General features: G+C 36.1%; 1 non-coding gene across 1 annotated transcript; it reads right to left on the bottom strand.

Annotated features, from left to right (window-relative positions):
• Nucleotides 1-1,288: 1,288 nt before the first annotated feature.
• Nucleotides 1,289-1,395, bottom strand: LOC129239946 (U6 spliceosomal RNA). The gene has a single exon (XR_008581983.1). It is a non-coding gene; the product is annotated as a U6 spliceosomal RNA (small nuclear RNA).
• Between the last annotated feature and the right edge of the window lie 11,852 nt (nt 1,396-13,247).

Raw genomic sequence — 13,247 nt, 5'->3', positions numbered from 1 at the left:
GCCTACGAAAAGTCAAATCTCGTTTGGTACCGAAAACTCTCAATTTCTTGGAAAAAAGTCGTCGCGTTGATGTGTGTGAAACACTGTTTTCAGACTATCAGGACAAGCTCAAATGCATCATTACGGGAGATGAGACTTGGATTTATGCTTACGACCCTGAAACAACCGACCAATCAAGCGAATATCGTGCTAAAGGTGAGGCCAGACCGAAAAGAGCACGTCAAAGTCGTTCAAAAATAAAGGTCATGATGACAGTTTTTTTCGATTTTCGTGGTGTGGTGCACTATGAATTCCTTCCACCTGACCAAACTGTTAATAAGGAATATTATTTGAGTGTTATGCGTCGTTTACGTGAAGCAATTCGTCTAAAAAGACCAGAATTATGGGCCAACAACTCTTGGTTTTTGCACCACGATAATGCACCGTCTCACACTGCACTCGTTCTTCGTAACCATTTCGCCAAAAATTCCACGCATATCGTTCCGCAACCACCGTATTCGCCTGATTTGGCTCCGTGTGACTTCTGGCTGTTCCCAAAACTCAAGAGACCACTCCGGGAAACGCGTTTCGAGTCGATTGAGGAGATAAAAGCTGAATCGAAGAAGGTGCTGATGGCTATAATGGAAATGGACTATTTGGCATGTTTCGGGGATTGGAAAAATCGTTGGCATAAGTGTATTTCATCGAGAGGCGATTATTTTGAAGGGGATAAAATTGATTTACAAGAATAAATAAAGATTTTTCATTTTACAGCCAAATTCACCTTACTTTTTGCCAACAGTAGTAAACTGCACCAAACAGTCACTCTTTGTGGGTGCATTGGTTTTTCGACAATCACTCTTGGATTATCATTCGCCCAAATGCGGCAATTCTGCTTATTAACGAAGCCACTGAGGTGAAAATGTGCGTCATCGCTGAGGATGATTTTCTTCGAAAATTGGTCATTCACTGTTGCCATTTCCTGCCACCATTCTGACCATTGACGACGCGTTGCTCGATTGTGTATCTTTCCATGGTTCAAATTGAATTAGACTGAAATTGAAAAATGTCAAATGAAATGCAGAAAAAAACTTGACGTTTAGGTGTGGTTCACATTCAACATCGGCTCTTGAAATTTGCAGACCGTAGCCAATTTTTGATTGTATAATTAGTATAGTTACGGTAAGTAATTGTGTGTACCTATACAACTTTTTTGATGATAAATATTTTACAATATTCAATGTGGTAGCTAGGTTACTCCTTAAGTGAATACAGTGATGATTAAAACTATGCTCATTTAAAAAAAAAAAACAACAGTGGATCGTTCACGATTTTGCGTGTCATCCTTGCACAGGGGCCATGCTAATCTTCTCTGTATCATTCCAATTTTAGTATATGTTCTGCCGAGGCAAGAACAAGTGCTGAGCTAAATTAATTTAACTACTCTCGATAAGATTATAGCTCAAATCCACAACACTAGCAGGCCACTTATAAGACCAAATAAATGGTTTCAGGTGTTGTATGAACGCCACTCTACCGAAATCACATTTCAACTGGTTCAAATTTTTTCAAGAAGCGTAAATGTAGTACAAAATTTATGAACAACGCGAGGCTTGCTTGCTTAGAAGACCGAATATTGCGCCTATAAATCAGACGTAATTTTCTAAACATTTCACGAATTGATGACTAAATTTTCAGAGTACATTTTAGTAGTTTTTTCAAAGCATTGTTGGCACGTGAGTCTTTTATGATTAAATCATAAACTGTAATTAATACAAATTCTTACACATCTGCGACAGTGGCAGCTGCTTTACTAGATATTCCTATGGAAAATTCTGTCATTCAAATAGAATAAAAAAATAAATAAATAAATAAAAACTTTAAAAACTAAAAACAGAAATAAAAAAAATAAAATAAATAACTTTATGAAAAAATTTGCTTTCATGCAAAAAATAATGCCCCATTTCATATAAAATAAGTACTTAAATATGCCCAGGTGCTTGCATCCATGTAGCTGTACATGTGTCCACGTTCAACGTATGTCCCTTGATTGGTTGAGATGTAAGAAATATTTTTTTTTTCTTCCATATCGGCAAGATGCATAGAGCTTATCAGGCGTAAAAGTGTAAATTGATTCTGCAACTCAGCCTGAGCTCTCACTCTTCCTTACACGTACATAAAAAGGCAGTAACCAACTACATACATACACACGCATATGGTGATGTGCTTTGGTACGTCTGCCGCACAATGATGCATTTTTGTAGTTAAGGTTGCTAAATATGCTGCTAAAATCGAATTATGCCATTATTTAATTTTTTCAAACTATTTTATTTCAAATTATAGTGCATCTATTAGTGTACAGAACTTATATTTAAAAATAAAAAAAATACCAGTCTAACGGTTAGACCCGATAGAAGTGAAACCTTCCGTAAAACAAACTGAGAGAGAATAAGACGAAAGCAGCATTAGGAGCGGGATAATTATAGGTTCATTATAATATTGCTATAAAGTTCATATTTTATTTTCTTCATTTTATTATTATTCATCCTCAATGTTTTCAATTTCAACAAATGATACGAGTGGCTTATGATAGCTAAAATATGATACAAATGCTTTGGTTTCGATGTTGTCAACATATCTTTGAAATACCGCGTCAATGGTTGTTTTTGATCGTGTTGTCGATTCAGTGCGATTGTTACACATTTTTAAATTGAATGTTGTATTGAGAACGTCAATTAAAGGAACCGCTGTGTCCAATGCAAAATTTACGTTAAAATCGCCACTTAAAATCATTGGAACTTTATTGTAATCTTTTCTAAGTAACCGCGATACTTCTGGTGTATACTTTATTAAATTTTCGTGAATGAATTCCGTGATGCTGTTTATTGATTTTCTGTCGATATTCACGACACTTTTCTGCATTATTTTTCGGCATAATTGCGGTTAATATTTAAAAATGAAAATATTTACGAATATAAAAATACACACGCGGTTGCTATTATGAGCGTCCCCAGCAAAACCTGCGTGACCGAAACTCTAACACAATTACATTTTTTTGAATGTTACAAACACATATGCACGCAGGTTTTACTGGGGCGTGACCGAAACTCTATCACAATTACACATATGCACTCGTATTTGTTTGAAAATCGACTTTTTTTTGGTTCTCCGTCACCTTTGGAAAATGTGTAAACAGTAAGCAAACTTTATTCATATATTTTTCCTCATTTTTGCATCAGTAAAATTAAACAAACGCCGTAGCCGAATGGGTTGGTGCGTGACTACTATTCAGAATTCACAGAGAGAACGTCAGTTCGAATCTCGGTGAAAACACCAAAATTAAGGAAAACTATTTTTCTAATAGCGCTCACCCCTCAGCAGGCAATGGCAAAACACCAAGTGTATTTCTGCCATGAAATAAACATAATAAACATATCATAAAATAAAATAAAATAACTGTATAAAAAATTTTTTTTCTTGTGATTCGAACCAAGAATTTTGGATCGGAAGCTCACATTGCTAGCCGCTCGGCTATCGCGCCACGCTGTCGGCTCTGGCATAAAAGTTATTTAGTTCGTCGCTACGTTTATATCAACATATAATATAACGCTTCGTAGCCAAGAGTGTCGCTTTTTTCGTTTCATCGAATCTCAAATCACTCCCAACGATTCTAAAAAAGTTTTCACTTCAAAAAAATTTAAGTCTGCTGCAAAAACGTATACCTTTGCTTAATATTTCATTCACCTAGAAAGCCTCTGCCCAACTCAAATTAATAGGAAGCGTACACTGCGTGCAAGACTACAATACTACAACTATGCTAATTGCAGCAAACTATATTTACCTCGCAAAACTAATACGACTATGCAAGATGACGTTGCTCAACACCAGTAGCGTAGTCAGAATTGAGAAGGACCTCTCCGAGCCGTTTGATACCAAACGAGGTTTCAGACAGGGTGACTCGCTTTCATGTGACTTTTTTAACCTGATGTTGGAGAGGATCATACGAGGCGCAGAACTTAATCGCTCAAGCACAATTCTTTATAAGAGCGTACAATTGTTGGCGTATGCCGATGATATTGACATCATCGGCCTTAACAACCGCGCTGTTAGTTCTGTCTTCTCCAAACTGTATAAAGAGGCAAAGCGAATGGGTCTGGTGGTGAACGAGGACAAAACGAAGTACCTATTGTCATCAAACAAACAGTCGACCCACTCGCCTATCGGCACCCACGTCACTGTTCACAGATATAATTTCGAGGTTGTAAAAGACTTCGTGTATTTAGGAACCAGCATTAACACCGAAAACAATGTCAGCCTTGAAATCCAACGTAGAATCTCTCTTGCCAACAAGTGCTGCTTTGAACTAAGTAGTCAATTAAGTAGTGAAATCCTCTCTCGACGAACAAAACTAACTCTCTATAAGACTCTCATCATGCCCGTCCTAACGTACGGCGCAGAAGCTTGAACGATGACAACATCCGATGAAGCGACGCTTAGAGTGTTTGAGAGCAAGATTCTGCTGAAGAGTTTTTGACCTTTGCACGTTGGTGACGGTGAGTATCGCAGGCGATGGAACTATGAGCTGTATGAGCTTTACGACGACATAGACATAGCGCAGCGAATAAAGATCCAGCGGCTACTTTGGCTGTATTATGTCGTCCGAATGGATACAAACGCTCCGGCTCTCAAAGCATTCGATACGGTACCTGCTGGTGTTAGGAAGAAGAAGAAGGCCACCTCCGTGTTGGAAAGATCAGGAATTGGCTCCACTTGGTGTTTCCAACTGGCACCGTTTGGCACGAAAAAGAAACGACTGGCGCGCTTTGTTAAATTCGGGCAAAATCGCGTAAGCGGTTATCGCGCGAATCAAGAAAAACAAAGAAGAATATACTTGCATATCTTGAAAGTTCGTCAAAATCGTTTTCCGCCCAACCACTAATGCTCGGTGATGCTCTCAGAGCTCATAAGTAATCGTAGTACATTTTAGCTACTGAGAGCATTGAGAGCTTCAGCTTTTATAAGCCGTCTAATCTTTTGAACTCCTTTAGAATTAGCAATAGAGTTTCTGAAGTAAGTACATTTGAATCTAGAGTCGTAGTAGTTGTAGCAATTAATGCAATGGCACTAAGGTTCTCCACTGAGCCGAATCGTTGTGCTAGCCCTGATATGCAAGTATTGCCAAACCACTGCAGCATGACTCATGTATTTTCAAAACAAAAATTCTTAGAATAAAGGCAAGTAAATACTTTAAAAGCGCACTCGATACCCATCTGAGTACTAGCATGTAGGACTTGAATATCAGAAGTTCTCAGTATTTTAACAAAGAATCGAGTATTTACTCATAGCTTCTAGTATCAGAACAGCACTGCCTTTACCCTCTGCGCATAAAAATCTTCTTAATGATCAATAGCCATTCGATGAGTAATTGCCGTAACCTTTCCCATGATATATATATATTTTTATGAGGGGCTTTTTCGTGGCAGAAATACACTCGGAGGTTTCGCTTTGCCTGCTGAGGGGTGACCGCTATTAGAAAATAACTTTTTTATTTATTTTGGTGCTTCACCGAGTTTTGAACCTACATTCTCTCTGACTTCCGAATGGTAGAAACGCACCAACCCATCCGCTTACGGCGGCCGAATGATATACTTATATTTACCATTCTACCATTTTTAGCCTTTTCAAGGTGAGACAGGAACGGCGCACAGATTTTTTCTCCTAGCTTAAAAATTTTTCCGTTGAGAGTGAGGGTAGCTCACAGGTATCTAAACCATCGTTTTTCTTCGGCTTAGTAACACATTCTTTATAGGAATGTCAGTATTCGTGTGAAAATATTAGGTGACTCCTCACGACAATGGTTTGACATTTTATCTGTCTAGTGTGGCTTTGGAAAAGTGGAGTATTTAGCAAAAAGCTCAATAAAATTGCTTTCCATTTAGAGCATCTTGCCAGAGCAAGGGCTCCAAACACAACTGAAGGATATATATAATATATACAAGATTCTCTAACTCCTAGTTGAACCCTAGGGCGTCTAGAACTCCTCTTCATCATCGAACGCGGTTTTGTGCAAGAGCTCTCATTTCCGTCTCTGTACGGCGCCAGGTGGCTGGTGGTCTGCCTTTCCCTTCATCCTGACTGTTGGAAGAGGTTCCATCGCAGCGCCTGATTATCAAGGTAGTCGTGGCTCTTACTCAGGGTGCGGCCGATCCATAGTTGCACTTCTTCTTCGTTCCTTCTGCGGTTTTCAGTTGGCTCATCGTATGGATTAGCCTTATTCAGTTATTCGGTTTTAAATACAGTTCGAGGCCAAAAAATTTGCATTATGCAGCGCAACCAGCGTTTAATGAATGTTTGGACACGCTTTGTGATGATTGCGTTGAACTTCTACGTTGTACGGTCGTATAGCAGGACGGACTTAACGGATGCGTTATAAATTTGCAGTTTGGTGCGCAGCGTTCGTTAATTACCTCTAAGGCTCTACCGAACCGAAATCATTGTTATTCTGAACAGCCAGAAAGTTAAAGGGCAATTGTTCAAGGTACAAGTGTGCTTTTAGTGCATTCAACACTCAGGTCAACCGGAAAAAAGAGACTACCTTTGGGTAGTACAACAGCAAATGAGAATTTCACACCACGAAATAAAAAGAAATTCAGGAATGAAAATTTTCTGCACTGCTATAAGCCTGCCCCATAATACGAGTATACCAATAGACGCCGTCCTGCGAGGCAAAGAGAAAAGTTTATACTATTATTTATAGTTGCCCTAACCACTGCTAAAGGATGGTTAAGTTTTAAGGGCCGATGTTGATTTTGAATCAAATATAATTTTTTTAGGAAATTATCATCAATTCTCTTTATTAAAAAATTATTAAAAATCCAACACTTCCAAAATAAGGTCCTTAGGTGCATTGTCAAGGCACCATAGTACTGCAGAAGTTCCGACATTGAGCGCGACCTTAAAATAAACTCCGTCAACACTGAAATCGCAAAGATTGCAGTTGCCCATAAAGAAAGACTAATAAACCACATCAATGAAGAAGCACTTAATTTAATTGAAACCAACGGATTAATACGAAGGCTCAGAAGCACTAAACCTAGCGATCTCATACCTCCATAGAAATACTTTATGCCATGTAGAGTGAAAATTGTGTAATGTTATTAAAATAAAGTTGCTTGTTAGTCATTTGTAAATATTTATGAACTAGTTGCAATAAAAAATTAAAATAAAACAAAAAAAGAAAAAACACACCTCCATCCGATGGTCCAAATTTTCGATGAAGCTGGGGCATAATTGAGGTTCTATGCCGTTAATGCCTTTATATAAATAAAATTCTAGCATGTGCTTTGTAAGGAAGAAAAGGCACCTCAGCGAAAATTTGGTTTTGAAAACAAACAGTATTTTGTGGTCACTTGAAACAGGCATTTTGTTGAACTAAAATTCAAAGGCTATAAAATGGCATACTCAGAAAAATTCTTGAAATTATGATTAAAAATTAAATAGTTGTTAGTGTTGATCAAATTTGCAAAGAAATGTTTAAATTATATATAAATTCTGAGATTTTGCTTCGTTTGTTGTAGTATGGTTTTCGTTGTTGTACGAAATATATTTTTATTATAAACTAGAGGTTTTTTTATTATTTTGAAATGAACTCGCAAAGGTACGAATTAATAGCGATTAGGGCAAGTATTACTGTTATTTATTGTTGTATTTAATATTATAATTTGTTTCAATTTTTTTATTTTTTCCTTATTTATTTTATTTGCTTCTCTTTATTATTTTCTTCTTTTTTATTATTTTTTTTAATGATACCTGTAGCCGCTCATCTTAAAGTTCTTACAAACAAATTAACAAATATTAAAAAATGTTATCTAAAAAATCTCCTTTACCAGCACTAGACACTGTAAATTTGCGCCTTACTTATATATGAAGGCAAATTTTTACGCCTTGGCAGCAAACAAGAATGGAAAATAAGTTTAAGGAAATTGACAACACATAATGCTCGCTTTGCGTGCCCGAGATGGCGCTCGGCGCATCATTCGATTATGCTAATCATGTGATGAATACGCGCCAGGTAACGAGTAATGCAAAAACAAAAACGACTATGACAAAAGCAACAAAAAATACGTAGCAACAACAAGAAGCAACTAAAGGTACGAAAGAAAAAAATTCTCACCAGGAGTATAAAATTGATAAAGCAAATGTATAAAGCTAAATTTCAGCTAAGGTGGGGCGTATGAGTAACATTTACACGATTTGCGAGTACGTCATCGAATCTCTTGTCACGCATACGCCTTATTTGGCAAATAAAGGAACACGAAAATGTATTATGCGCTACAACACATAGACTATACATGTGTATGTGTGTAAATGCATACACATACATATATGTATTATTACAAATACTTATACATATCTTATATATTTACACACACATAAAATAAGACTGAAATTCCCACACCTATTATTGTAGACACAAAAGAAAAGTCGACGAGTCTTGGCAAGCATAAAGAGAATTGCTGCAAATGAGCTGATTTGTATGCGTGGCATACGCAAGCGTTAAAAATATAAAAACCAAAAACAAAGAACAACTCGTTGCAATAACAGCATAATTCGTGCATTCAAAGAAACGCAAATGGTGATGAAACTGTTGCTGGTGCACCTCTTCCACTGCTACGTGTGTTGGTGTGCAGCTAATGAAAAGTTGTAGATATGCAATGAAATATAAAAGCCAACAACAATTTTGCAGTATAGAGGAAATTGCAGTTGCAATAGCGTGGTAGGGAGTGGTAAGCATAGAAAATTAAAATAAATATAGCGAAGATTAGAAATTTAAACATGCAACACAATTAGCTTTAATGCAGTCTAAAATGTGGCTATCTTCATTTTTGCATTCATTATAGTAAACGAGTGCTAAAGCACATGAAATTGGCTACCTAGAAGTATTGAAACTTTGCTAGTGGGTACTTGAATTCGTTTGCGTCCTTAAAATTAAAAATTGTCTTACCGCACATCACCATTTTGCAAAACGATGAGCTATAGCATGCGAATTGCAAATTTTATGATATAAGGAACAATTTTTTTATTATTTTTTCCTTGTTCACTCTTCTCGGGAGCATAGGGCCTCGACAAGGTTTATCTTGTGTTGGTTTTGATAATCTATTTGATTTCTCACAGGGTACGAGATTAGTCTGCCGCTACCAGTCCTAAGTGGTGGAAATGCCCACCTGCCATTGCTTAGGAGCAACGACTCCTTTACTGCTTGGAGCGCCACCTGTGTTTCACATTTTTCTGCAGAAGGATCGCACACAGATGGTTGAGGACTTCACTAAAATTGGGGTGTCTGCGCTATTACCACGATTACCCGCTTCCTCTTGCTGGCGCCACTGATGCAATGTGTAACTGTTAGTTTTTGCTTGTTTTCGGAAGTAAGGATGGCATGGATAAAGTTTATGGTTTGTGGAATGATATTTTTTTCTTTTTTGTTTTAGAAATAGGGAAAGTAGGAAAATTTGGAAAAGTGCGAGGTAAGTGCTTTACGTGGGATTCGAACCCACAACCTCTGGGAAAGCAAGCTAGTGCACTTACGCTAGACTTACGACTGGATCAATTGTGGCGGATATATTAGTTGAGGAAAAGAGAAATATATTGTTTTTGCGCAAATGGTTTAAAACTGTGTTATGATCGATTTTTACCTCCTGGGCGATGTTGCGTCTACTAATATGCCGGTCAACTTGGAATATTTCTGTGATTCTATTGACACCTTTGTCATTATCGGCATTTTCTTTAACATCAAAAATTTCTCGATTCTGTCAGAAACCAAAATTACAATATCGGCACCATAAACCCCATTCACAATTTTAGCGGCCTGGCTTGGATTTGCGCCTTTATCAAAGAAAAACTGTAAAATGTACCGAATTTTCATTTTTTTTTTTTTTGTTACTTCCACTGTTAACACCCTGTAACGCACAACTGAATGGAACAACCAAAAAACAGCAAAATAATGTTTTTTAGTATGAAAAATCAACTTGATAACGAGCATCAACTTTAAATCGTTTGGCCGATACTTTACTCGACACTATCCACTGTGAGTTAGTATTACGTGTCATTTGTTAATCACAGCAGTTTTTAATGGTAAGGGTGGACTCGATATTGTCGCAGCTTGAAATATATGTATAAAAACGTTGATTATTTGCATTAAGTGTGATTATTTTATTGTTCGCTCTTCTGAATATGTGATATATTATTGGCGTGTGGTTTTCGTTTTGTATAAAGCCTTTTTTGTCGAGGTATAAGAAGGATTCGGGAGGTGCAAATCCATGAGAAATAGCTAGTGAGAAATAATCGTCGCTTTCCTAGTAAAACACTCTTATTAATATGTTATTGGTATTGTATAGGCAACGCCGGATATGCTTTCTTATTAAATTTATAATATGACAATCAATTCTGGGCACTTTCGTCGTGTCATGAAGCTTTGAATTCAAAATGTATTTGGTGTAGTTACTGTTTTGTGATCTGTATAAGGAAATATGTACATGATCGTAGTATTCTTCTCTCAAGCTTCCTGAGCCGTTCCATATATGAGGGTGAATGGTTGTACTAAATTGAGCAACCATATGTGAAGATCGGTCTTACCAGGGTTTGATACACTAATATTTTGACGCTCTTGTGCAATAGTTTTGATGAAAACATTTTTTATAGATATGGAAATCTCTTGCGGTCTTCTCGACTTGGAGGTTAATGTGATAGTATAAAAAGTTATCAAGGTGAATACCGAGATATTTGACTATCTTAGTGGTTTGAATAAGGATTCTGGTTTCGTTCGATATTATATTTAGATTTTTCAGTTGTTTTCTGATATTTGAGTTGCATTTTTTTATGGGTGGACGAAAAAAAATTCTTTCGCATTTCTTTGTATTTATTTTAAAATGCCAGTTTGCTGCAAAATCTTCTACAATATTGTATTTCAGTTGCAGATTTCTGTTAATATCCTCTATTGTTCTGTCTGGATGGTAAATGACAATATCGTCAGTAAAGGCTATCTGTATAAAGTATAAAGAGATTGAAAAGAACTGGGGCATTTACTGTCCCTTGTTGCAAACCATTTGCTATATTAAATTTGCGACTACTTTTTATATTATTTATATGTACTGAAATTTTTTTTTTTTGACAGCATGTTATAAATGAGAATGGTGAGGTGAACCGGGATTTTATAGCCTATGAGTTTAGATATCAGGCCTTCGATCCACACTTTGTAGAAAGCTTTTTCAATGTCTAAGAAGCAAGCAATTGTGACATGTTTTTTATTCCAGCTCCAGTTAATTTCGGAGGTCAAAAGGTTAATTGCTATATAGTCGAATGTCTATGTCGTCCATATCCATATCATCAACCATAATTGGTCATTCAAGAATGTTACATACCTGCATAACCTTAGGCAGAAGAAACGAAGCAAACGTGAACTTTGCTGTTATTTTTGCGCTAGACAAGTGAAATTTCTTAAGCAGGCTCCCCAAAAATCGATTTTTTCGTGGATTTTTTGGGAAAGAAAGAAATATTCGATTGAAACGAAACTTTCAGGTGTTATTGTTATATATTTCAGCAGTCTTTTCAAATTTTTTCATTAAAATACATGTCATATTATGCCTGGTACAAGCATTTTACCGAGGTGCCTCGAGTGTGCATGTGTCATGCGGCGGGAAAGATGCAAGTCGCAATTTTCATGTGAAGATCGATTGTTTAAAAAGTGGGTTAATCATAACTTTTTTACGGTTTTTTAGGTTCAACTAGAAGAGAATTTAACTCCGAATACAATCAATGTTATCTCATTTCGATAGGACGTTTAACTTTTTCCCTATCTTTCCCGCCAATTAGGAAAAATCGTAAAAATAAAAAAAACCGAGAAATCGCGCGTCAAAGTTGTTGTATATAAAAAATCCGCTCGTATACATCGACTCTTGCTCACAGTTTCTTCTGTAACTCCTAAAAAAATTTTGAATTTGCTTCTGAAATTTTGAGGACACATTCTTGGATAGTTTGGGAAGAGATTTATGCAAAAAACAAAAAATCGATTTTTTTAAGCCTCGATATTTCGAATGTATAGTATCTTAAGGCTATACTGTGTTATTTTCATGCAGAAACTCCCAACATTATAGCTTCTACAGCTCATTAACTCTTGAAACGACTTTTTTCATCCTGATGTTGTCAAAAAAACATGAAAAACTATTCAACCTAATCGTTTGAAATTTTAATATAGTATGGCCAGTACTACCATCATATTATTATTTCAATTATTTCGTATTTTTTTGATAGCAAAACTGAAAAAACCCCGATTTCTAGAATATCAAATTCAAAACCGCGCCATTTTGTCAATTTTTTTTATTCTAGTACGGTATATAGCTACAGTCATACTGATTAATATTTTTGGTTTTTTGGTTTTTGTGTTTTAGATAAATAGAAGAGTCAAAATGGACAACACCGTCCAGGACCAATTTTTCGAGAGCGTCAACTTCAGCGCCATTTTTAAAATTATTAAAATTAAAAAAAATTATTGGTTTTCATTTTTGTATGTAAAAGAAGTTAAATAAAAAGCTTAAACAATTTAAATATAATGTTTAATTTTTTTTTATTGAAAAAAGAAAACCTGAAAATACTCTAAATACAAATATACCCGGCTCTAGACCACCGAGACCCCTTAATATTCCATTTCTTTTTGGTTCCTCGATAGGCGGTTATACACATTTTAGTAAATTGCCGCTTTTTTGATTAGTCATTGGACAGCTAAGAGAGAAATTCCAACCTGAAAGACCCTGTACCTACATATATAAGAGTGTATTGGCATATTAACACTTGATGAAAAAGACTTGCGAAAGCAACGAAATATGAATATTCAGTAACAACAATAATGAATATTCCGTATTCATTTCATTCTACACACACACACACACACGCGCGCACTCAAACATTTTCTACGAAGCTACGCAGGCTATTCGGTTTCTTGGATTAATTTAGTTTAAAATTATTCTCTTTGTTTTCTGCTTTCTGTTTGATTTTTTGCATTTTTCTTGGCTCTTTTTCCCCATAAGAATTTTCCATACAAGAAATTTGCTATGCATTAAGAACTTTTCGCAATTATGCAATTCCAGTTTTTGTTTTTTTTTTTTTTGTTTTTGCCACCAGCCGTTACGCCAACTTTGAGTTCTTAACCCATGCGTTGTTGTTTTTCTTTTGTCTTGTTTTGCCCGTTTTCGTTTTCCAAATAAAAGTGTTTTGTT

Source organism: Anastrepha obliqua, chromosome 2, assembly GCF_027943255.1.
Source record: "Anastrepha obliqua isolate idAnaObli1 chromosome 2, idAnaObli1_1.0, whole genome shotgun sequence".
Lineage (NCBI taxonomy): Eukaryota > Metazoa > Arthropoda > Insecta > Diptera > Tephritidae > Anastrepha > Anastrepha obliqua.
This window is presented reverse-complemented; position numbering and strand designations above follow the sequence as displayed.